At 47.7% G+C, this 26,069-nt stretch overlaps 1 pseudogene; it reads right to left on the bottom strand.

Annotated features, from left to right (window-relative positions):
• Positions 1–19,734: 19,734 nt before the first annotated feature.
• On the bottom strand, positions 19,735–24,986 carry LOC147728353 (uncharacterized; annotated as a pseudogene).
• Between the last annotated feature and the right edge of the window lie 1,083 nt (positions 24,987–26,069).

Raw genomic sequence — 26,069 nt, 5'->3', positions numbered from 1 at the left:
CTGTGCTAAAAAATGTCTGGCCAAAGATGTTCCCCTTCCTCCTGAGTTTCGAGATGTGCCACATACACTCTGGACTAAGTGTGATACTGACATATGGGTTTCTTCAGATCTCGTCAGTCTCTATACAGGTGAGGGATAATGCCAGATTGCTTCGAATTCCCCAATACAAGACATCCCAGGCAGGAGAGAGGGCCTTGTTGCAAATAATACAGGAATTGATTAAATCTGGTGTGGTTGAAGAGACTGCAGCAGATGTCTGCAATTGCCCTATTCTCCCTATCCTAAAGAAGGCACCCTTGGACTCTTCTGATGCCCACCCTGGCATTTATCATTTCATTATTGACCTTAGAGAGGTTGATAAAATTGTGGTTCCCCAGTATCTTTGGTCCTGACATTACCACAATCCTGACCATGATTCCCTTGTCAGCCAAATTCTTCTCAGTGATCGATTTGAAAAATGCTTTCTTTGGCATTCCATTCCATCTAGATAGCAGATATCTGTTTGGATTTGCAATAGCCGGTCGGAGATTTAGATTCTGTCGTGCTCCAGAAGGCTCTACAGAAAGCCCAAGCATTTACAGCCAGGCTTTGAAAATGCAATTGGGTTTTTGGCTCTTCCCCCTGGTTTCCGATCTTCTTGTGGCCTCAGACACTGAAGAAGGATGTAAAGAGGCCACAGTTAATCTACTGCTAAATTTGGCACATCATGGACACAATGTTTCCTTATCTAAATTCCAATATTGTCGACAGGAGGTCACCTACTTAGGTCACCTACTGTCAAAGGAGGGTCGCAAACTAACACCTAAGCGCATAGCTGCTATTACTAATATGCCTGTTCTTAAAACCCAACGCAAGGTAGGCGCGTTCCTGAGAATAACTTCGTATTGTCGGCACTGATCCCGAACTTCTCCTTACTAACAAAATCTCTCCTTTACCTCATTACTTAGGATGTGCATGAACCCCTACCTTGGACATCTGCATGCCAGTAAGCTTTTGCACAATTAAAGGTTGCGCTTTGTTCTGCTCCTGTGCTTGGTATTCCTGACTACCAGAAGCCTTTTGTTCTTTATGTACATGAGGCAAATGGTTGCGCCCTTTCTGTCCTAACACATGGTTTCGGTGGTAAGCAGAGACCCTGCACTTACTTCCCCACTATGCCCCTGAGAGGGGCCGCGGTGGCGGCAGTATCTATCAGGCAATCGGCAGGCCTCGTCCTTGATACTGACCTCACATTTATGGTACCCAATGCTGTGGACACGCTTTTGAACAAGACAAAAACGCAGCACCTCACCAGTGTGCATCTCACTGGATATGAGCTACATTATTTGTTCCACACATTACATCAAAAGATGTGCTAATTTGAACCCAGCAATGTTACTACTCCACCCTTAAGAAGAATAGGACAATGATGGTTTATTTTGGACCTAGGAGGAAACGAAGGGATGGGTAGACCTGACTGATGTTTCTTTATCTGACCCAGAAGGGGAACTATATGTCGATGGCTCTTGTTTCAAATTGCGGATGGCACTACTACTGCAGCCTATGCAATCAGCATGTTACATACTGTAGTTGAGACATCTCACATTCCATACCAGTTGGCCCAAGCAGCAGAGCTAGTTGCCCTCCGAAGGGCCTTTGAATTGAGTCTGGCTGTTAATGTCTACACTGACAGCCAGTAGGCATTTGAGGTGGCCCATAATTGTGGGCGCCTTTGGGCAGAGAGAGGGTTCCTGACCTCGCATGAGCAGAGGATACAGCATAGTCCACTCATACTTAGACTGTTAGCATTGACACTTCATGATAAGCTGTAAGCTGGCTATCATAAAATGCAGTGCCCCAAAGTTTATCACGGATGATGTTGGGAAGGGTAATGTGTTTGCGGGCCAAACAGCCAAGGAGACAGCTAGATCAAAGATGAACAAGATGTTTGTGGCAGGTCCTTCTAGATGGGTCCCAGATAATGGGATGTTCGTGGATACAGTGGAGAGTGTGAAGAAAATACAGAGGGAGGTGACCCTGGATGAACTAGAATTGTGTGAGGAGAGGACAGGATGTTTGTACGAGGATGGGTGTTGGACTGACTTGTCAGGAAAGCAGGGATGGTTGTTGCATAATGCTTTTGTTTTCCCTGTGGTTACCATGGCCCCATGTCCAGTGCACATTAGTGCCAAAGGCATATGCAAACTACTAGACCCAGTATGGTAGAATGATAATATCCCTAAGGTGGGCATGCATTTGGTGAAATACTGTATTATCTGTCTAAAGCACAATCCTGGGAAGGGCACCACCCATACCCGCTGGTAATTTTGCACCCCCTTCCTTCCCTTTTGAGGTTCTCCAAAGGTATTTTACTGAAATGGAATGAATAAATAATTTGAAATATGTACTAGTGGTGGTTTGTGCATTCAGTAAATGGATTGAGGTGTACCCTACTAAGGAGAATACAGCCATGGCAATGGCAAAGGCACGTTTAAAGGAGTCCTTCCTACTCTACGGATTGCCACGCATGATCTGGAATGACAATTGGAGCCATTTCAAAGTCATTGATTTGGTGTGCAAGGGCTTACAGATCACACGAAATTCCATGCAGCAAACCACCCCAAATCAGCAGGCCTTGTTGAGAAGTACAACGGTACTCTCAAGCTGATGCTTGCAGAGATTCATGGAAGTACACAATTGTAATGGCCTGATGCGTTACCCTCAGCATTGTTGTCCAGGAGAGTGACAGCACATTCTAGGACAGGGCTTTCACCCTATGAAGTTGTCTTCGGGTGCCCTTCTAATGTCTGAGGCGTCCCGAGACCCAAACATTTCTCTGAGACAGAGTACCCTCTTTTGATAGACTACTTGTACCAATTGTCTAAAGACCTTTCTTTTGTTTACCAACAGATACACACCACTCTGCAACCAGTCCCAGAGGGGCCCAGGAATCGATTACCGCCCGGGTACTATGTGATGGTTCGACATTTCCAGAGCAAGACCTGTCTGGAACCAAGGTGGAAGGGACCTGCCAAGGTGTTGCTGGCCACCTGCACAGGTGTCAAGCTAGAAGGCACGCCTCACATGTTAAAAAGGTGCCCCTAAAGCTACCATACAACGTCTGGGTTCGAGACGGGATTGCCGACCAGGAAGGTGAGCTGATACCTGTATTCGTCCCTTTCTCTGATGCACGGTTGAGAGGGGTGCAGATGGATGAGGAGAGTGACAAGGCCTTATTTGAGGCTATTCCCCCTGAGATAAGGGCCGCACCGGATGCTCCAGCTCCTGGTGCACCAACATCTGAGTCCCAAGGCCCAACTGAAAGTGAATTTGTGCCTCTATTTGTGGATGAGGAAATGTATGGGCATACTAGCATACTAGGTACAAGCTGCGGTCCCAACGGAAGGACAGTGCGCCAGCAGGGCAATCCAGGAGTTAGAGTAGGACTTTAGCTTAGGGTATAGGTGCTGTATCTCTGGTGCTTATTTTAGATTAGAGTGAAGAACAATGGTGCACTGCCCTGGACACTGGACAGGATTGTTGAGGGGATTTGCCCAGGAGGGAGGTTGCCCTATCCTGAAACAAGAAGGATTTGTTACTTAGTAAGGGCCACAGATTGCTTTCTAGCAAGGGCTGCAATTGTGCAGTTCCTCCGTGGGAGTGCTTGATGAACAATAGGAGCCTGCCTCTGAGGCTCATAACCGACACAGGAAAGAAGAACACCCCTCTGGTTGGTTGTATTTGTGGTTCCAATTTTTAAAAGTATTCTCTATGTACCTGTTTGGTCGTGCAAATATATGAGAGTGGAGCAGCCTCTAGTGACTTCTCTGATTCAGCAGAATGGTCCTGGGTGATCTAGCTGGTCTATTGGAAGTAGGGTGGTGGTATTAATTCTCCTGGTGATGTTAACTTTATTTGGAGCAGACTGGAATTTAGAGTTACAACACCCTGTGCATACTTAGATAGGGACTACCCGGGTTCCAGTTGAGCACTTGTTTATTACATTGGCCCCGCATAAAGAAAGACATAGACAAACTTAAACTCAGAATGCATTCATCCAAATGCTTCATCAAGTACATAGTACCACTAATGCCACAAAGTGTTGGGTATATGGAAATCTCCCCTCAGTTATGCCTAAAAATGAACCTACTGATATTGGTGCCCTTGTCCTATTTAGGTAGCTGTGAAGCCTGGTTTCAACTACTATCCATGGTTTCTATGCATTACTATGCGGATGCAATGAAAATGACACAGGGTGACTAAAGGCAGCTTTAGATTATATAGTAGTACATCAAGGATATACACCTGGGCAGATGGAAAGAAGGGTACCCTACACCCTGATTCCTGTATGAATGTCTTCACAGTCCACAAAAATATCACCTGGTCACAAAATTAAATACTAGACTTCCAAGGATTCAATGTCACTGAATATTTCAAATGTTTCCAAGGGCACAAAATCACTGAAGATAAAGCTATGCCTGTTTCTGTGATAATGCAACAGCTAGTTTCTGCGTTCAAGGGTGGGCGAATGTTTCAGTAGGACAAGGTAATTGTAACTATACCTACCAATTGAATACAACCAGTAGCCTACCCTTGCTGAAACCCCTGAATGTAAATTTCATCTTTGGGGAATAAGCGTGTACTTGGCTCCCTAGGGGGTGGTCTGGCCGGTGTTATCACTCCTTCCTTCTGCCTCGTGTTTACCTTCCGCCGCCCACTTACCACAAAGATCATAGGTTGCATTGTAGGAATATTTCTGTGCAATGGGTTAAAAGAGATGCTAATACGGACAATATTGATCAAACGGATACCTCTCTCCAGCAATTCACTGATATAATGAAGGGGATTGTGCCGTTCTGAGGTCCCATGTTTAATAGTCGCAACATACTCTGCGTTGCCAGAGTAGTTGAGGGAGTCAATATACTGACTAATATTGCAGTCGAGCTCCAAGCTACAAGACTTGTTTCACTCCAAAATCGGATGGTTATAGATAATATTCTAGCTGACAGGGGTGGAGCATGTTGTGTCATTGGCAGCAGCTGCTGCGTTTACATACCCGACAGTGCCGCAACTGTATATTCTGCCATTAAAAATTACACAGACTTGCCTCTGAAATCCTTCAGGACAATGGTTCATGGTCCCTCACAGGGTGGCTCCGGGGCCTGATGGCTTCATGGGGTGGGAAGATATTTTTTGTCCTGATAGTCATCGCAAGGGTCATCTGTTGTTTGTGTAACAATTGCCTCCCAGCCTGCTGTATGTATTGTGTGAGTAAACTCACCCCCAGCATTACGCTGCCCAAACAGGATAATAAGTACTCCCCCATGATGATGCAAGAAATTCAGTCAATTATGTTGATAGATGAGGGAATATTTGAGTACTGAATGACATTTCTTTCATGTTTCCATTTGCTCTGAATTTGTTTTGCAACTTGAATGATTATGTAATTTTCCTCTTCCCACTTAGAATTGTAAAGACCCTGCCGGATAGCAAAAAAACTTTTAGCCACATATGCTAAAAGGAGGATCTGTTAGGTTTGAAACTCCCCTTCCAGTTGTGCACTTACACATGCTATTTTAGGTTAGCATTATGTGGCTAAATAGACACAATTTGTATTCACATTATGCTACCCACTGAGTTATCCTTGCAGCATGTAAGCTTAGTTAGATTGCGTAACTCCATTTTGTATTTCGGAATCACCAGAGCACTGCTTGGGTCTTGCTCATACTAGGCCTCATATATCTTTTCACTTGCCTTAGCAAAACACTGTACTCCGTTATTATTTTGTCTCCTGTTCAAGGTTGCAACCCGACTTGCTAATGGACTAATATTCTTTTGCTGCATTCCAATCTCGATGTGTAGCTCTGCTCCCACGTTAGGAGACGCTGAGACTCAGCACAGTGGCCTTGGAGTCCTGCTAGTGCACCCATCTTTCAGGTGTTAGCTCTTTTGTTCATGCCCGGCTCACACCGGTAACTTTCCATTAGAGGTGTGACCGAAGTCTCCAGAAGGTTTTTATTATGTATAAAGTAAGTTTGTATTCTCTACTGTCTTGCCGACTCTTTATTCTTGTGAAGGCATAGAAGGTGGTTGTAAGTAACCTGCGTGGCCCTAGAGGGCCCCGTCCATCAAATATATATGGTGAACAAAAATGGTGTAAGAATGCATCTTTGCTGGATGCACCCGCTCATCGGAAAAGACGGGGTGCGAGCAGCACCTTGTGAAAAGCACAATGAGGCAGATGTATCAAAGTGTAGGCCCGCTTAGAAAACCACTATGTATGCATCAACCACTAGGTCAAGAAGCAGAGCCCACAGTTTGCACAGTTAACCATATCACATGTGAATGTAAGGTCCAAGAATGCCAGGTGGAGGGTTTCAGGCCAGGCTACATTGTATTTATTAATTATTAAGTAAAGATTTAGGCATTGGTCAGATGTAGACTTGCCTGGTCTGATGCCATATTGGATGTAAGATAGGAGGTACGCAGAATCCGACCATGCCATCAGCCTGTTGAATATAATCCTCCAAAGGACTTTCTCTACCATATCAATCAATGAGATGGGGCGGTAGCAGTGGGGATTATCCTTATCACCGTTTTTTAGCACAGTCACACTCACCACCATTGACCACAAGGTCAGCACTCCAACCCACACTGCTGCATTCAGGACCTTGGTCAGAAGGGGGCCCATAACTCAACATCTACCCTGAACAGGTCTGGAGGGATCCCATCATGTCACGGGCCTTGTTGCATGCTAGTGTGAAAGTACCCTTGGTTGCCTCATCCTGTGTAAAAACCATGGGAACCCTCCCCTTCTCTAGGTCTAGCATGACCTTGTTCTCCGCCACCTTTCTAAAATTATAGACCGTTTCACAGTGGTCAACCCGCTGGTGCTCAGAAATATGGGCACATATTGCTGGTCCTGTCCCATCCACCCCATTTACTTCCCTTCAAAACAGAGAGCAATTTCTGCACTCACTTGCCTGAATTAGATCCTCCCAGAATAATTCCTGCAAGGCGTGATTGCTCATGACTGATACCTGCTTATAAGCCTGCCTGCAGACTACAACAAGGCTCCTGTCTGTTGGGGGCCTGCCTAAAGGCCACCTTCACCTGGCGAAGGCTCCTGGAGCAGTCTCTATCAGACCACTTTGGTTCTTGGCCACCCAAGTGTTTTAGTGGTATTGACATTAAATCCACAACTTTGCAGACAGTACCCTGAAACGCTTGCAGAACAGCCTTCTCTGGGACATCTGCATCTAGACAAGTAAAGATCTCCTCAACACTACTGGAAAAAAAGGGAAGCTTTAAAATACATCAGCTCCACCTGTGGCCATTTAAGTCTCCAGCCTTTATCATCAAGGGAAAGCCCTCTAAGAACCCCTGCCCGTGAACTAACCAATCCATAACCCCCTCAAGCTCTAAAGGCAAGGGGTTATAATCACTAAATGGACTGTGACTAATGTTGAAGTTGGCAATATACAAAAATAGGGGCGCAGAAACAATGAATAAATCAGTAATTGCGGTACACCCACCCTGTTAATGTGGGAAAGATATGAGGATTAGGTGAGTTAACCAGTTTAACCAAGCCAAGCACGAGGTTATAGAATTCTCAAATCGCACTAACCTCCGATCTGTCCATAGAAGAACAAAATGAAGCCCTTCATACAACATACACTTCGATTTAGAAACTTCCAGGGCTAAAGAGCTCTCAAATAAGTCAAATAAAAAAATCCCTGCTTTCATTAACCTCTTCGCTGCTGATGACGAGCTCAGCTCGTCATCAGCCACGGTAGTCGTGTGCGGATGACGAGCTGAGCTCGTCATGTAACGCGGCTTTTTGTAAATTGCCGCACACAGCGGGAAAAGCCGCCGCAGCGATGCGGCTAACATCTCCCTCCCCATTTACCCCAGGGTTCATCCTGGAATTTAAAGCCATGTTTAAACATAGGAAGCTTGAAACCCCCATCAAGGCAACTCTGGCATTATAAAAATTAACCAGTATGATAGGGGTACGGCCGGATGCTGACAAATTTAGCCCCTGCAAATCTGCGCCTTCCAATGCAAATCAGCAACATACCCAATCAATTTCACTGCCACAAAAGAAATTAATCCCCTACTAGTCCTCTCTGTGACCTAGGGCACTGTGGGTGAGAATTAAGTCTTGTAGCCTTCCATAGAAAAGATGTTCTTCACCTCCCACATTTCCTAAAGACAGATAATCTGAGAGGATTTACGAAACTCCACCCAATTGGGATTGGCGAACTTGGCTGACAGCCCAGCAACATTCCATGACAATAGGTTCAAACCCTTTGGTTTCTTGGCCAACGTGGCTACTGGGGGAAAAGCGGGATGGGTGAGTGAAGGAGGGTGCTCAGTGGTGGCCACTAATGGGGTAATGGACAAAGGGGGTTGGGAAGGGTCAGTAGTTCCCAGTCAGTCACACAGCTCAAGATTGCTCAGTGGGGTAAATCGATTTAAGAGGTTCACAGACGGGGGCTGTTGACTGCCAGATGATAGATGCCTTGGGATCCCTGTGTATGCCACCCTTGGAGCCTGAGGGCATGGTAGATTTTCTCAGGAATTTTAAAATAAACAAAAGGGGAGAGCTACTATCCACTGCAGACCGAAATGCCCGGTTGAAGATAAGTCAGCCAGGATGTTTGTGTAATTTACCACCACATAATTCCCAGCCCATCTCTTGCTATCCATGCTCCCTCAGATAACTCTATGGACCATAATGATTGACTCAGAAATCCCCACACCTGCATATGTGTGCAGGTTAAACCAGTGCACCACCTTGTTTTTTAACTCCTGCAATGATTTGGGTGCAGTATGTCATAGAGGAGAGACATTCTCCAGAACCACAGTATTTGAGGTCGCCCATAGGGGCATATTGAGCACATCCCGGGTGATCACTGATGGGGGAGGAACAGGGGCCAGGGGTCTGTACGCCTTCAATGAAGCAACTTGGATCCGGGGATCCAGAGAAACCTCCTTGGGGCCCCAGGGGGGCTTAATAGCAATTGAGTCAGCATCAGGTACAGCACAGGTTGGACTGGTGCTATCCACTGAGACAGGGAGGTCTGAATTACCTGACTCAGGAGAAATATTCAGCTCTGACAATAAACTAAGCATGGGCGAATTTTGCGAATCTCGCGTTCGCGAATTTTGCGGATTTGCGAATTCGCAATCCGCAAAATCCGCGAATTCCCGCGAATTTGCGGATTTTTTTTTTTGTGTTCGCCCGTGTTTCTGCCAGTTCGCGAGGGTTTTTACAATTTCGCAATTTGCGAACTTACCTGTCGGGTCGCAAGTTTTGCGAACTTGTTGTTTCTACGTGTCCAGCCTGTTTGAGACACTCTTCTTCATCACTGCCACTCTCTGTCACCACTGCCACTCTCTGACTACTCATGCCACCCTCTGGCCCACCCATGCCACCCTCTGTTTCATCACCACACCCTCTGGTTGTCCAGTGTACATTATTTTCGGCAAAGCAAAGCACCCCTTCCCTGCCTCAAGTGACCTGAATTAATTTGGGGCTGATTAATGTGTCACAGAATATTTTTTTAGCTGGCACCTGCTTCCTTAGTGCGCCCTGATTAGTGATCTTTTGCACTTGCTAAGTGCTTTCATTGTTGCAAAATTAGTTACAACACCTGCCCTGCCCCAACTGACAATAATGAATTAGGGGCTGATTAATGGATTTTAACTTCCAGCCTGGCTCCTGCTTGTCTCCCTTAGCTGTAATTCAGGACCTTTGTGGCATATGTGTAACTATTCTGAGGTTCAGAGCAGGGTCACATAATAGTTGCAACTGGCAACTGAACTCTGGAGGGGCCCCTCAGGAAGCACTACAGGAAATGGCTACTAATGATGAGCCTGAACTTTTGAACCTGGTAAGTAGTTTCAGTTTTGCTAAGATCGTATTTCTGCAATTTAGCACTTATTCGCGGGGCGCAAAGTTGTACTGGGAAGCCGCAAACTCACGCGAACAGTGCGAGCAGTGCGAGCAAAATCCGCTGCTCGCGGATTTGCGGATTTTGCGGGAGATTCGCGAATCTCGCGGATTGCGAATTTCCCCAAAATCCGCAAAATCCGCGAGCGAAACGGATTTTCCGCCCATGCTTACAATAAACCCTCACAGAGTTAATATGAGCTAGGATATCTGAGACTCAGGACTCAATGATATTTAACCTGGACATAATTGGGTCAAGTTTGGCATTTAAAACCTCCTTAAACTAAGAAAGTAAGACTATACTAGGGTGATCACTCCCTGTGGGGCAAGGTACATTAGGTTCAATCTGGGCATCCACGTTGACACTGGGGCTCTTCAGACTCACATTAACCCCCCATCTCCTCCACTTACTGCTGGGCTGATGGGGCTCAGGGAGGTTTGATCCTAATCAGAGACCCCATGTCCTCCCCTGGAGCCAAGCCTCTGTCCTCAGAAAACCTCCCCTGCCCCCCCACTCTTTCAAATCTCCCAGATCACTCAGCCCCTCCATCCTCCTAGGATACTCAGTAGGGAAGAGACGGCAATAAGAATATGGGGGAAGGCTACCCCTGGGCAGTGACAAACTTCTTTCTACCAGCTCAATTTCTTTTGATACTCCAGTCACTGCCCAGGTTATGAAACCCTCAATGATGGCAACGGGGGGAGCAGTGGTCGGAGAAGGTACCTTAACAGCAGGTGCAGTTCTATTCCCATGTTTTCACCTCTCAAGCTACACAGCACACAATAGTGCCAGAAGAGCTAATAATACCCAAGGAAATCAAGAATTTACAGACGAGTGCCAACCAGCTACTCAATCACCCGACCCTCATGCACCATGTCAGTGAGTCTGCCCTATTTAGGCCCAGAATAAAGTCACAACAGGGCGCTGCCATATGCCATCCAGTCCTGGCCACAAAATAATTGCAACCTCATGCTGAACCAAAACCAGTAGGGAATTCAACTTGCCTCAAGAACCCAGGGGTGCTCCAGAATGAAACCAGCATTTGCCACTTAAAGTCAAGTCCAGGAAAAAATGTCACTCCAACATCCATCTAGAAAAATAGTCTAAGGGGGTGGCCCCGCCTACCTCTTCCTGGTGCTGACGGGGGCAGACGGGCTGCCCACTTAGCTTAGGCTTCACCTGGGTGTGGCTCACTCACGTTCCGGCTGCAGGATTGTCAAAGCATTTTTGAGCCGGCAAGGTGAGGTCTAGCCCTCTGGACCAGGGGATTGCACCCTCGCCTCCTGGCACTTTGGAAGATGAGGAAATGAGTCCCTAAGTGCCTTGAGTTCCAGCAGGGTTACACCCACCCCAAAACAGCTTGCAAAATGTCCAGCACTGCTGGATTGTTTAAGAGATGTGAGATGAGGCCCCACCCCAGGAGCAGGTGTTTGCACCCTTGCCACCTGCTGCGGTGGAAGATGGGGTAATGAGAACCCTAGTGCCTTAAGGGTCCAATAGGGCTACACTTCCCAAAACATTGCAAAACATCCCCAGCAGTCTTTTCATGGCCCACGCGGGCTCTAGGCGTTTGTGATGCTCCTCCCTTGTTGCGGTAAGTACTCCAGTGTTCTGATGGCAGACTTGCTTATCTACCTATGTTCTGTTCATGATGTAGCAGCTCCAAGTTCATAGTTTGCACTTGGTTCATGGGTCGTGGCTCACTCCTTCTTTACTGGTCCCCACCTGGTGTACAGGGGTTACTTCCCATGCCCTCAGGGTGACGACCCTCTGTGGGTCACAGCTCTGTTTATGACAATGGCTCTCTCATTAACACAGTGCTGCACAAGAGTGGCAGCCCTCAAGATTCACTGGTGCTCCTATCTGGCACATGGAGGTCACAAAGACAGCCTAGGCTGCATACCACTGCAGGTAACAATGTTGCACAGGGCAACAGCCCTCTTCACCATAATGCTACTCCAGGGAAATGGCCTTTCTCTTCACCCCCCCACCTGGCATATGGGGGTCAGGACCAATGCACGCTTGCAGAGGGACCGATCAGAGCAGAGGTTAGGCAGAAGCTGGTGCTCAACACTTCAGGGTATGTAGTCCTAATTTTCCTGGGTGATGAGGTCCCCACACCCAGCAGGAAGACTGGCAGACCCTTAATCCCCAGTCTAATTAGGCAGAACTAGTACTGAGCTTATCCACACTTTTGTACAGCTTCAGTTTGACAATTTGGGAGTCTCAAGCTCCCCCTTTTATGCACAAAACAGCAGTGGAATAGATACATAGCTGTTAGTTTCCAGACAAGTTAGTGTAGTGCTGTGTACGTGACACTATTAGCCGCATGGACCCGTTTGTTATTTTTAAATTGCGAATAAGAAAGATACAATAATTAACTCTGGAAATTCTGCAGCTCAGATATCCTGTTACCACTGACACTGAGCCTTTGTCCTTGTTTTACTCGACCTAACTGTACATCACTCCTAGATCAAACGCTTTTTGTTTAAATGCTTAAATACTTTTTTCAAATTGCAGGATCTCATGTCAGTCATTTATTCTGTAAGTAAAATTGTAGAGAATAAGAAAGAGATAACCACCAGAGTTAAAAATCAAATTAAACCAAACGTAATAAAGTCAAAAATAAACAAGAAATCAACACATGTACACCACTTACACATGCACAGTAATCCTCCATGCATTCATATCAGTAGTAAGAAGGGATACCTTCCATCAAAAAATCCTGGTCGCAAAAGTGACAGCTCTGGTCGCAAACTGCTGGTCGCAATTTTGACAGCTTTTGACATGTCTGGTTTTAAACTTCTGGCCTTATTTTTGACAGTTTAAAGCCAGGACTGTTTAAGACCAGGGTTTGATCAGCCCTGACCTTAAGCAGTCTGGTCTTAAACATCTAGTCTTAAATTTGACAGCTTTGCTCTGCTGCAAAACATGAGGTAATTGTGTATATGTTAAAAGTGCATAGAAAAAAAATACATGGTTGTAGGCTGGAAATGTCTGTGCATTTTTAGAACTGGGGTTTGCAGCCAGCTGATGTTTGAACAGCTGGTGGGGGCAGTCCTGCGTTCCCAGCCCAGGGCCTGGGAAGAAGAATGCCCCATCAGCTGTTTGAACAGCTGATGGGGCAGTCCTGAGTTCCCCAGCCCAGGGCCTGGGAAGAAGAATGTGTCATGTAGGTGTCAAAGTGGCAAAGGGGCCTCACAAACCTACCAATGGTAATTCTCTCTAAAAAAATAAGTTACTACAAACCCACTATAAAATAATAAACCCCAGCCATCCCTGAGATTTGAGATAAGAAAAAAAGAGAGATGGCCTGTAGAGCAAAGCTTCCCATTGTCTAACCCCACTCTTCCCAGGATAGGCCCACACATCACAAAGCCACTGGTCCCAAGTTTGACAGGCTAGTTCCAACTTGACATGGGTGGCAGGAAATTCATGTGAGTCCCAAGGTAGATCCTGTTCCCGGGCTCCCTACTGCCCTGGAGAATGTGTCACGTAGGTGTGAAGAGTTTTGCGCCGGCCCCCATTGTCTAACCCCACTCTTCCCAGGATAGGCCCACACATCACAAAGCCCCTGGTCCCAAATTTGACAGGTTAGTTCCAACTTGACATGGCTGGCAGGAAATTTAATATGTGAGTCCCAAGGTAGATCCTGTTCCCAGGCTCCCTACTTCCCAGGAGAATGTGTCACGTAGGTGTGAAGAGTTTTGCGCCGGCCCCCATTGTCTAACCCCACTCTTCCCAGGATAGGCCTTGAGTTTGAGTAACAAGGATAGAAAAAAAAAGGCTCCCAACCAAAGGCCAGCAGGGCATTGTTCTAACCCCCTAAAGTCATAAAGGGTGTGGGGGGCTTCTAATTAGCATGCTTGGACAGGTATAAAAGGCCCCTCAAGGAACACTGCCAAACACCCATTCAAAAACCCCCCTTTGAGGAGTGACTGGCGTGGATTGTTCTGCTGTACCTGGAGGACTCCTGCACCAGCAACCAAGTCAAAAACCTTTGTGGATTTCTACACCATCAAGCCCTACAAAACCTTGGGGAGTGACTGGCCTGGATTGTTTTGAAGGCACAGAGCCAACCCTTGGATCCTAAGGCAAGAATGGACCAGAGCAACTTCTCCCAGATTGACGCAGCCTGCCAACATGTAAAGAAGGTAAATAATGGATGGTGCAATGTTGTATTAGGGTGTACATGTAGTTTAAAAAAATAAAAAAGTTGTACTTTTAAAAAAATAGTACTATGTAGTGTGGCTTGTAAACTGTTACTCTTTAAGTCTATGTGCTGTGTTTAATGTGAATAATGGTGACAAAGAAGTTTTTTTTACAAGATGTGAATTGTAATGTAAATGTGCTTAAAGTGAATAAAGGCTTTGCTGATGCATTGAGTTTAAAGCTGTGTGTGTGTGTGTGTATTTAATGTTAATAAGGGTGGTGGCATAAGTTAGAGTTTGCAGGGTTTGTATTTAAGGGGTCATAATGTTATAGGCCTTAGGAGGGTACATGTAGAGGGGAAGCGTATATTTTACAGAGAATAGAAACATTTTTACCAGGCTGCTGTACATTTAATATCAATAAAATGTTAGAGGCTACTACTGTTTCAGGGGTGCCAGAGGTTCTTTAAATAAAATACATGGCATACATATAAAAATAAATAAAATGCATTATTGTACTCACCAAGTTGCTGTTTTGGGGGCTTTTCGAGGATCAGAAGTATGGGGCTGTATCTGTCTAGGAGAGCCTGTAAGGGGTGAGCTGGAGGGGTCCAGGATGTTCAGGGTCCTTGAGTGCATCGTTTTAAAAAATCCTCTGGAGATGCACTGGGGTTCTGGGTGGGGAGGTCTCTGGGCGTCCCTGGGGGGCTCCGGTGCCCTTGTGCCGCTTTTTAAAATAAAAATAAGCCCCCATGAGCCCTCTTGAGGCTGGCGCTGCTCGGGGGGGTGCCACGGGAGGTCTGTGAGGGGTCTTCAGGGCTCTGGGGCCCCGCTTGCCGCTTTTTTTTTTGTTTAAAAATCGCCCCGAGCCCGCTTCTCCGGGGCGCTGTCGGGGGTGAGGGTCAGGGTGTCCCTGGGGGCTCAGTGCCCCGATTGCCGCTTTTTTTGTGTTTAAAATTAATCCCCCGAGCCCGCTTGATGATGGCGCTGCTCGGGGGTGTTGTGGGACCGTGTTCTGGGTGTCTGGTGGGGGCTCCGGGGTCCCGAATGCTGCCTCGATCCCGCTATGTTGTTTTGTAAATGCCCCCGAGCCCGCTTTCACAAGGCGCGGCTCGAGGGTGCGGGGGTGTAGGGTTCCGGTGTCCTTGGGGGGCTGCCTCGGTCCCTCGTTTGTTTTTAAAATTAATCCCCCGAGCCCGCTTGAGGCTGGCGCTGCTCGGGGGGCTCTGAGGGCGGGCTCCGGGTGTCTCTGCAGGGGCTCCGGAGCCCGAGTGCCGAGTTGTCCCGCTACGTTGTTTTGTAAATGCCCCCGAGCCCGCTTTCACAAGGCGCGGCTCGAGGGTGCGGGGGTGTAGGGTTCCGGTGTCCTTGGGGGGCTGCCTCGGTCCCTCGTTTGTTTTTAAAATTAATCCCCCTGAGCCCGCTTGAGGCTGGCGCTGCTCGGGGGCTCTGAGGGCGGGCTCCGGGTGTCTCTGCAGGGGCGCCGGAGCCCGAGTGCCGAGTTGTCCCGCTTTTTTTTGTAAATGCCCCCGAGTCCGCTTTCACAAGGCGCGGCTCGAGGGTGCGGGGGTGTAGGGCTCCGGTGTCCTTGGGTGGCTGTGAGGGTCCTGGGAGGGCATTTTCCCACGGTCCCCACGTGGATACGGCATCATGGCGGATGGACGCTTCATCGGTCCTGCAGGGGCAAGGTCCGCCCCCTCAATGATGTCACCAGTGCATCACTGAAGGGGCGGACCAAGCCCCTGCATGCCCAGTGTGTGTGTTTTTTTTTTTATTTATTGAGATAGCGCGAACCACAGCGCTTTACACAAGAACCATTTGCAGAACATAAGAATTACAGGTATTACATAAAAAAAGCTCCAAGTAGAAAAAATGTAGCGCGAATTTCACCCTTAGGTGTCACAGCGCTTTACATAAGCACCAGTTGCAAAAGATAGGTATTTAGGATTACATGTGTTACATAAAAGATGCAAACAGAAAAAATGTAAATGTAGCGCAAATTACAAGAGCAGGCTTTAAGTTACATGGGCAAAAATTTCAATTGTGAGCAAACAAAATACATGTGCTAGCAAGCAGGGCATTACAGGAGGAAAAAAGTGACATGTGTGCCGGTTACAAAAGCAAGCGTAAAGCTACATGAGTAATAAATAAAGTGATAAGTGTGTAGGTTACCTAGATAAAACAAAGTACAATTAGAGGTATAATACTGTAATATATGGTAGACACTCAAGCACAAGAATAAGCGTCATGTAGGCAATTCTGGCACTGGCGCAACTATCAAAAGCACGCAAAATGTAAGAGGGCGCAAACAAGGTGTTACAAGAGAAAAGTGGCATGTACGTGTTACAAAAGAGTACCATGAACCTAGGGGCAGTGGTTGTAGGTCAGAAGGACTATGTGTACCTACAGTTATTTACCCCATAAGCAAAGGATATGGCGCAGGTTGTTTTTAACATATGTTTTAGCGCCGCACATACAACGCTTTTTTAAAAAATGTCTGTTGTTGCACCCCTCTTAACAGTTTTTTAAAATGTATACATGAATTGTTTGAAGTTGTGATACTTTTATTTATGAAAGGTGCTTTAAATCCTGTTCTTTTATTTAATATTTAATACAGATGCAAGACCCTGCAAAGGCAACCGTCACCAATGTACCCCCTGCGCTGGACACAGCTGTAATAACTAGCAGCGATGGTCACTTGTCAGCCCCGCAGCCAGGTATATATATTTAGAGTTGTGTAGTTCTACGTAGTTTTGTACACCAGCAACGCACAAGTTCTCTTTTTTTCTAATGTGGGTCTCATGTCTGTATGCTTTTACAGCTAATGACCCCGACCTACAAGAAGCTTATGACGATCTTATGTTGTACCTCGAGGCTCAAGACGCTATGAACAATGTGCAAAACACTACAGTTCCTACAGGTAATTAAAAATGCCGTTGTTATTTAAACTGTCTAAGGCGCTAGGGAGTTGGCGGAGTAGGACAGCGTCCTGACCCTGAGGGTGTATAGAGGTAATCCTCAGAAAGATGACTAATGTTGGGTATTATTTTTTTCTTTACAGGTGTCCCTATGTTATGCCAGGACGGTGCTGAGGTCCATGAGGCGGCGCAATGTTCAAAAGAAATTCCTTTGAAGAGGAAAGCTTCAACTTCTAAAGTGGGACCTCTGTCAAAGAAAAGAGCTGCAAAAAGACCTCTTTCAGGTGTGTTTTTTATAAAAGGGTGTGAGAAGTACTAGAGGCGTTACAGACTCTCAAGCAGAAGGGTACAGCTGGTTGTAGGAAGGCCTATATAAAAAAGGTGACTGTGTAGAACTTAGGATGGTGTTGATTGTACGTGTTGTTTTTATGCTTACTCTAATATATATATATATATATATTTTTCTGTTTATATTTTAGAAGCGGCTCAGAAACATGCTGCTGAAGAGAGGTCGGCGCCGCCCTTAACGGACATAACATCCGTCCAGAACAACAGAAGCGGCGCAAAAGTCGTGAGTAGGCGTGTACGCCAGGAAAAACTATCTACGTACTACACACCAAGCAACACGCTCAACAACCATCTACAACAATCTATTCTGCACAGGGGCGGGGCCAACACTGGCGGTATGCTTACAAGCCCTGCCTCCCTTAAGAAGAATCAGGGGGACTCAGAGAACCTCCCCAGCCCTTTAAAAAGGGTGAAGGTCTGTAAGGTGTTCACAGACACCCAAACAGAACCCTTAAACCAAAAGAAGACAACGGCGGTGCTCCACGAGGGCCTTGCAAAGCTCTTAAGCCCTGAGAAGAAAAGCCCTAGCACCCCTGAGCCCCAAGCTAACCCCTTAGATTTATCTATAAAAAAGGATGCTAAGCCCTTGAATGAGGCCTATACAACCTTGAGCCCCAAGGAGGTGGTAGTTGTACCGGTGGTTGTAGAAGAGGCGGCGCCGCCACAACCCCCTAAAACATCGCGCCTCTCAAGAAAACATCTGAAGCTAAAACCGGGGGTCCCTAAGTTCCCGTTACCAGAGTCCCTCAGCAACCCTAATACAAGCCAGGATCCACCAAGCGTCCTGAAACCCCAGACAGTGGCTAATAAAATAACTGTGCATGTAGAGGTGCACGCCCCTGAGCAACCCCCAAAGCCTGTTGTAAGTGTTCAGGCCCAGCCTAGGGTATCAACAGGTGGTAATGCGCAACCCCTAGAAAGTCCTTCTAGCATGAATAGCCACGCTCTTGAGGAGTTGAGGGGGATGGTATACAACATTGGTAGAACCCCAGAAGCGGTGTACCAGGGGTCTTTGAGCACAGATGGCTTACAGAACACAGGTAACCATGCACCACACCCTAACACATAAATTTCAGCTAGGCCCCAGGATTACAATGACAACTCCTCACAATCCTCAGACCCTTTGTCCCCGAGGACCCCTCCAGGAGCATACGACCCTACCAGCCCCACGGTCATCCACATGTACAGCCCCGTGTCCAGCCCCGATGCCAGCCCCGCGTACAGGCCCTTGGACAGTCCAGCTGACAATCCCATGTACAGTCCCGTGTCCAGTCCAGTGGCCAGTCCCGTGGCCATCCCCGCTGCCAATCTCGTGTACAGTCCCGTGTCCAGTCCCGTGGCCAGCCCCTCTGCCAACCCCGTGTACAGTCCCGTGTCCAACCCTGAGGCCAACACCGCTGCCAACCCCTTGTACAGTACAGTGTCCAACCCTGAGGCCAACACCGCTGCCAACCCCTTGTACAGTACAGTGTCCAACCCTGAGGCCAACACCGCTGCCAACCCTTTGTACAGTACAGTGTCCAACCCTGAGGCCAGTACCGCTGCCATCCCTGTGTACAGGGCCATGTCCATCCCCTGGGACATGCCCGTGTACAGACCTGTGTCCAGTACCGCCATAGCTGGTGGCAGTATAGATGTGCCTGAGGGGTTGTCACCATTTATAAGACCTCGCAAGGTGTGCCCCCCTAAGCAGGAACAAGATGGGTCTGTAAACACTGAAGAGGTATTGAAGACACATGTAAAAGAGATCCAGATGGCTGTTCGCAAATTAAAACGACAGGCGAACCGTGCAATCATAAGAATGGATATGGGGTTTTCCAATCTCAGGAACAAGAGGGAGGCCCAACATCTGGTCGTGGCAAGGGTTGGGGTGTGTAAAAAAGAGATCATACAGATGTGTCAGGCGGCTGTGGCCAATATACACGGTACACACTCATGACTATGTCAGTACCAGCCCCTAAAGACCCCCACAGCCATTGTTGCTCCTAAGAGGACCCCAAAATATAACCGTAAGGTCCAGAGGTTAGTGACAAAGGCTGTACGGTTCTTAAAACTACTCAAGCAACGACCATCGGGGGCCCCACAAACCCTCAAACAAGACACCCCTGTTTCCATAGACCCCTTCAAACAAGATACACCTGTTTCCCTAGACCCCTTCAAGCATGGTACCACAGCTTCAAGATCAACGCCTGAAGCATATAATCCAACACTTCACCGCCGACAATACATAGGGGCAGGGTCTAACATACCTAGGGTCGGTCATTTGAAGGGGGTCCGTACAGCCTTTGTCACTAACCTCTGGACCTTACGGTTATATTTTGGGGTCCTCTTAGGAGCAACAATGGCTGTGGGGGTCTTTAGGGGCTGGTACTGACATAGTCATGAGTGTGTACCGTGTATATCGGCCACAGCCGCCTGACATATCTGTATGATCTCTTTTTTACACACCCCAACCCTTGCCACGACCAGATGTTGGGCCTCCCTCTTGTTCCTGAGATTGGAAAACCCCATATCCATTCTTATGATTGCACGGTTCGCCTGTCGTTTTAATTTGCGAACAGCCATCTGGATCTCTTTTACATGTGTCTTCAATACCTCTTCAGTGTTTACAGACCCATCTTGTTCCTGCTTAGGGGGGCACACCTTGCGAGGTCTTATAAATGGTGACAACCCCTCAGGCACATCTATACTGCCACCAGCTATGGCGGTACTGGACACAGGTCTGTACACGGGCATGTCCCAGGGGATGGACATGGCCCTGTACACAGGGATGGCAGCGGTACTGGCCTCAGGGTTGGACACTGTACTGTACAAAGGGTTGGCAGCGGTGTTGGCCTCAGGGTTGGACACTGTACTGTACAAGGGGTTGGCAGCGGTGTTGGCCTCAGGGTTGGACACTGTACTGTACAAGGGGTTGGCAGCGGTGTTGGCCTCAGGGTTGGACACAGGACTGTACACGGGGTTGGCAGAGGGGCTGGCCACGGGACTGGACACGGGACTGTACACGGGATTGGCAGCGGGGATGGCCACGGGACTGGCCACTGGACTGGACACGGGACTGTACATGGGATTGTCAGCTGGACTGTCCAAGGGCCTCTACGCGGGGCTGGCATCGGGGCTGGACACGGGGCTGTACATGTGGATGACCGTGGGGCTGGTAGGGTCGTATGCTCCTGGAGGGGTCCTCGGGGACAAAGGGTCTGAGGATTGTGAGGAGTTGTCATTGTAATCCTGGGGCCTAGCTGAAATGTATGTGTTAGGGTGTGGTGCATGGTTACCTGTGTTCTGTAAGCCATCTGTGCTCAAAGACCCCTGGTACACCGCTTCTGGGGTTCTACCAATGTTGTATACCATCCCCCTCAACTCCTCAAGAGCGTGGCTATTCATGCTAGAAGGACTTTCTAGGGGTTGCGCATTACCACCTGTTGATACCCTAGGCTGGGCCTGAACACTTACAACAGGCTTTGGGGGTTGCTCAGGGGCGTGCACCTCTACATGCACAGTTATTTTATTAGCCACTGTCTGGGGTTTCAGGACGCTTGGTGGATCCTGGCTTGTATTAGGGTTGCTGAGGGACTCTGGTAACGGGAACTTAGGGACCCCCGGTTTTAGCTTCAGATGTTTTCTTGAGAGGCGCGATGTTTTAGGGGGTTGTGGCGGCGCCGCCTCTTCTACAACCACCGGTACAACTACCACCTCCTTGGGGCTCAAGGTTGTATAGGCCTCATTCAAGGGCTTAGCATCCTTTTTTATAGATAAATCTAAGGGGTTAGCTTGGGTCTCAGGGGTGCTAGGGCTTTTCTTCTCAGGGCTTAAGAGCTTTGCAAGGCCCTCGTGGAGCACCGCCGTTGTCTTCTTTTGGTTTAAGGGTTCTGTTTGGGTGTCTGTGAACACCTTACAGACCTTCACCCTTTTTAAAGGGCTGGGGAGATTCTCTGAGTCCCCCTGATTCTTCTTAAGGGAGGCAGGGCTTGTAAGCATACCGCCAGTGTTGGCCCCGCCCCTGTGCAGAATAGATTGTTGTAGATGGTTGTTGAGCGTGTTGCTTGGTGTGTAGTACGTAGATAGTTTTTCCTGGCGTACACGCCTACTCACGACTTTTGCGCCGCTTCTGTTGTTCTGGACGGATGTTATGTCCGTTAAGGGCGGCGCCGACCTCTCTTCAGCAGCATGTTTCTGAGCCGCTTCTAAAATATAAACAGAAAAAAATATATATATATATATTAGAGTAAGCATAAAAACAACACGTACAATCAACACCATCCTAAGTTCTACACAGTCACCTTTTTTATATAGGCCTTCCTACAACCAGCTGTACCCTTCTGCTTGAGAGTCTGTAACGCCTCTAGTACTTCTCACACCCTTTTATAAAAAACACACCTGAAAGAGGTCTTTTTGCAGCTCTTTTCTTTGACAGAGGTCCCACTTTAGAAGTTGAAGCTTTCCTCTTCAAAGGAATTTCTTTTGAACATTGCGCCGCCTCATGGACCTCAGCACCGTCCTGGCATAACATAGGGACACCTGTAAAGAAAAAAATAATACCCAACATTAGTCATCTTTCTGAGGATTACCTCTATACACCCTCAGGGTCAGGACGCTGTCCTACTCCGCCAACTCCCTAGCGCCTTAGACAGTTTAAATAACAACGGCATTTTTAATTACCTGTAGGAACTGTAGTGTTTTGCACATTGTTCATAGCGTCTTGAGCCTCGAGGTACAACATAAGATCGTCATAAGCTTCTTGTAGGTCGGGGTCATTAGCTGTAAAAGCATACAGACATGAGACCCACATTAGAAAAAAAGAGAACTTGTGCGTTGCTGGTGTACAAAACTACGTAGAACTACACAACTCTAAATATATATACCTGGCTGCGGGGCTGACAAGTGACCATCGCTGCTAGTTATTACAGCTGTGTCCAGCGCAGGGGGTACATTCGTGACGGTTGCCTTTGCAGGGTCTTGCATCTGTATTAAATATTAAATAAAAGAACAGGATTTAAAGCACCTTTCATAAATAAAAGTATCACAACTTCAAACAATTCATGTATACATTTTAAAAAACTGTTAAGAGGGGTGCAACAACAGACATTTTTTAAAAAAGCGTTGTATGTGCGGCGCTAAAACATATGTTAAAAACAACCTGCGCCATATCCTTTGCTTATGGGGTAAATAACTGTAGGTACACATAGTCCTTCTGACCTACAACAACTGCCCCTAGGTTCATGGTACTCTTTTGTAACACGTACATGCCACTTTTCTCTTGTAACACCTTGTTTGCGCCCTCTTACATTTTGCGTGCTTTTGATAGTTGCGCCAGTGCCAGAATTGCCTACATGACGCTTATTCTTGTGCTTGAGTGTCTACCATATATTACAGTATTATACCTCTAATTGTACTTTGTTTTCTCTTGTAACCTACACACTTATCACTTTATTTATTACTCATGTAGCTTTACGCTTGCTTTTGTAACCGGCACACATGTCACTTTTTTCCTCCTGTAATGCCCCGCTTGCTAGCACGTGTATTTTGTTTGCTCACAATTGAAATTTTTGCCCATGTAACTTAAAGCCTGCTCTTGTAATTTGCGCTACATTTACATTTTTTCTGTTTGCATCTTTTATGTAACACATGTAATCCTAAATACCTATCTTTTGCAAATGGTGCTTATGTAAAGCGCTGTGATACCTAAGGGTGAAATTCGCGCTACATTTTTTCTACTTGGAGCTTTTTTTATGTAATACCTGTAATTCTTATGTTCTGCAAATGGTTCTTGTGTAAAGCGCTGTGGTTCGCGCTATCTCAATAAATAAAAAAAAAACACACACACTGGGCATGCAGGGGCTTGGTCCGCCCCTTCAGTGATGCACTGGTGACATCATTGAGGGGGCGGACCTTGCCCCTACAGGACCGATGAAGCGTCCATCCGCCATGATGCCGTATCCACGTGGGGACCGTGGGAAAATGCCCTCCCAGGACCCTCACAGCCACCCAAGGACACCGGAGCCCTACACCCCCGCACCCTCGAGCCGCGCCTTGTGAAAGCGGACTCGGGGGCATTTACAAAAAAAAGCGGGACAACTCGGCACTCGGGCTCCGGCGCCCCTGCAGAGACACCCGGAGCCCGCCCTCAGAGCCCCCCGAGCAGCGCCAGCCTCAAGCGGGCTCGGGGGATTAATTTTAAAAACAAACGAGGGACCGAGGCAGCCCCCCAAGGACACCGGAACCCTACACCCCCGCACCCTCGAGCCGCGCCTTGTGAAAGCGGGCTCGGGGGCATTTACAAAACAACATAGCGGGACAACTCGGCACTCGGGCTCCGGAGCCCCTGCAGAGACACCCGGAGCCCGCCCTCAGAGCCCCCCGAGCAGCGCCAGCCTCAAGCGGGCTCGGGGGATTAATTTTAAAAACAAACGAGGGACCGAGGCAGCCCCCCAAGGACACCGGAACCCTACACCCCCGCACCCTCGAGCCGCGCCTTGTGAAAGCGGGCTCGGGGGCATTTACAAAACAACATAGCGGGATCGAGGCAGCATTCGGGACCCCGGAGCCCCCACCAGACACCCAGAACACGGTCCCACAACACCCCCGAGCAGCGCCATCATCAAGCGGGCTCGGGGGATTAATTTTAAACACAAAAAAAGCGGCAATCGGGGCACTGAGCCCCCAGGGACACCCTGACCCTCACCCCCGACAGCGCCCCGGAGAAGCGGGCTCGGGGCGATTTTTAAACAAAAAAAAAAGCGGCAAGCGGGGCCCCAGAGCCCTGAAGACCCCTCACAGACCTCCCGTGGCACCCCCCCGAGCAGCGCCAGCCTCAAGAGGGCTCATGGGGGCTTATTTTTATTTTAAAAAGCGGCACAAGGGCACCGGAGCCCCCCAGGGACGCCCAGAGACCTCCCCACCCAGAACCCCAGTGCATCTCCAGAGGATTTTTTAAAACGATACACTCAAGGACCCTGAACATCCTGGACCCCTCCAGCTCACCCCTTACAGGCTCTCCTAGACAGATACAGCCCCATACTTCTGATCCTCGAAAAGCCCCCAAAACAGCAACTTGGTGAGTACAATAATGCATTTTATTTATTTTTATATGTATGCCATGTATTTTATTTAAAGAACCTCTGGCACCCCTGAAACAGTAGTAGCCTCTAACATTTTATTGATATTAAATGTACAGCAGCCTGGTAAAAATGTTTCTATTCTCTGTAAAATATACGCTTCCTCTCTACATGTACCCTCCTAAGGCCTATAACATTATGACCCCTTAAATACAAACCCTGCAAACTCTAACTTATGCCACCACCCTTATTAACATTAAATACACACACACACACACAGCTTTAAACTCAATGCATCAGCAAAGCCTTTATTCACTTTAAGCACATTTACATTACAATTCACATCTTGTAAAAAAAACTTCTTTGTCACCATTATTCACATTAAACACAGCACATAGACTTAAAGAGTAACAGTTTACAAGCCACACTACATAGTACTATTTTTTTAAAAGTACAACTTTTTTATTTTTTTAAACTACATGTACACCCTAATACAACAGTGCACCATCCATTATTTACCTTCTTTACATGTTGGCAGGCTGCGTCAATCTGGGAGAAGTTGCTCTGGTCCATTCTTGCCTTAGGATCCAAGGGTTGGCTCTGTGCCTTCAAAACAATCCAGGCCAGTCACTCCCCAAGGTTTTGTAGGGCTTGATGGTGTAGAAATCCACAAAGGTTTTTGACTTGGTTGCTGGTGCAGGAGTCCTCCAGGTACAGCAGAACAATCCACGCCAGTCGCTCCTCAAAGGGGGGTTTTTGAATGGGTGTTTGGCAGTGTTCCTTGAGGGGCCTTTTATACCTGTCCAAGCATGCTAATTAGAAGCCCCCCACACCCTTTATGACTTTAGGGGGTTAGAACAATGCCCTGCTGGCCTTTGGTTGGGAGCCTTTTTTTTCTATCCTTGTTACTCAAACTCAAGGCCTCTCCTGGGAAGAGTGGGGTTAGACAATGGGGGCCGGCGCAAAACTCTTCACACCTACGTGACACATTCTCCTGGGAAGTAGGGAGCCTGGGAACAGGATCTACCTTGGGACTCACATATTAAATTTCCTGCCAGCCATGTCAAGTTGGAACTAACCTGTCAAATTTGGGACCAGGGGCTTTGTGATGTGTGGGCCTATCCTGGGAAGAGTGGGGTTAGACAATGGGAGCCGGCGCAAAACTCTTCACACCTACGTGACACATTCTCCAGGGCAGTAGGGAGCCCGGGAACAGGATCTACCTTGGGACTCACATGAATTTCCTGCCACCCATGTCAAGTTGGAACTAGCCTGTCAAACTTGGGACCAGTGGCTTTGTGATGTGTGGGCCTATCCTGGGAAGAGTGGGGTTAGACAATGGGAAGCTTTGCTCTACAGGCCATCTCTCTTTTTTTCTTATCTCAAATCTCAGGGATGGCTGGGGTTTATTATTTTATAAGGGGTTTGTAGTAACTTATTTTTTTAGAGAGAATTACCATTGGTAGGTTTGTGAGGCCCCTTTGCCACTTTGACACCTACATGACACATTCTTCTTCCCAGGCCCTGGGCTGGGGAACTCAGGACTGCCCCATCAGCTGTTCAAACAGCTGATGGGGCATTCTTCTTCCCAGGCCCTGGGCTGGGAACGCAGGACTGCCCCCACCAGCTGTTCAAACATCAGCTGGCTGCAAACCC

Source organism: Lissotriton vulgaris, chromosome 3_1 (assembly GCF_964263255.1).
Source record: "Lissotriton vulgaris chromosome 3_1, aLisVul1.2, whole genome shotgun sequence".
Lineage (NCBI taxonomy): Eukaryota > Metazoa > Chordata > Amphibia > Caudata > Salamandridae > Lissotriton > Lissotriton vulgaris.
The sequence above is the reverse complement of the archived record's forward strand: the minus strand, read 5'-3'. Positions and strand labels throughout refer to the sequence as shown.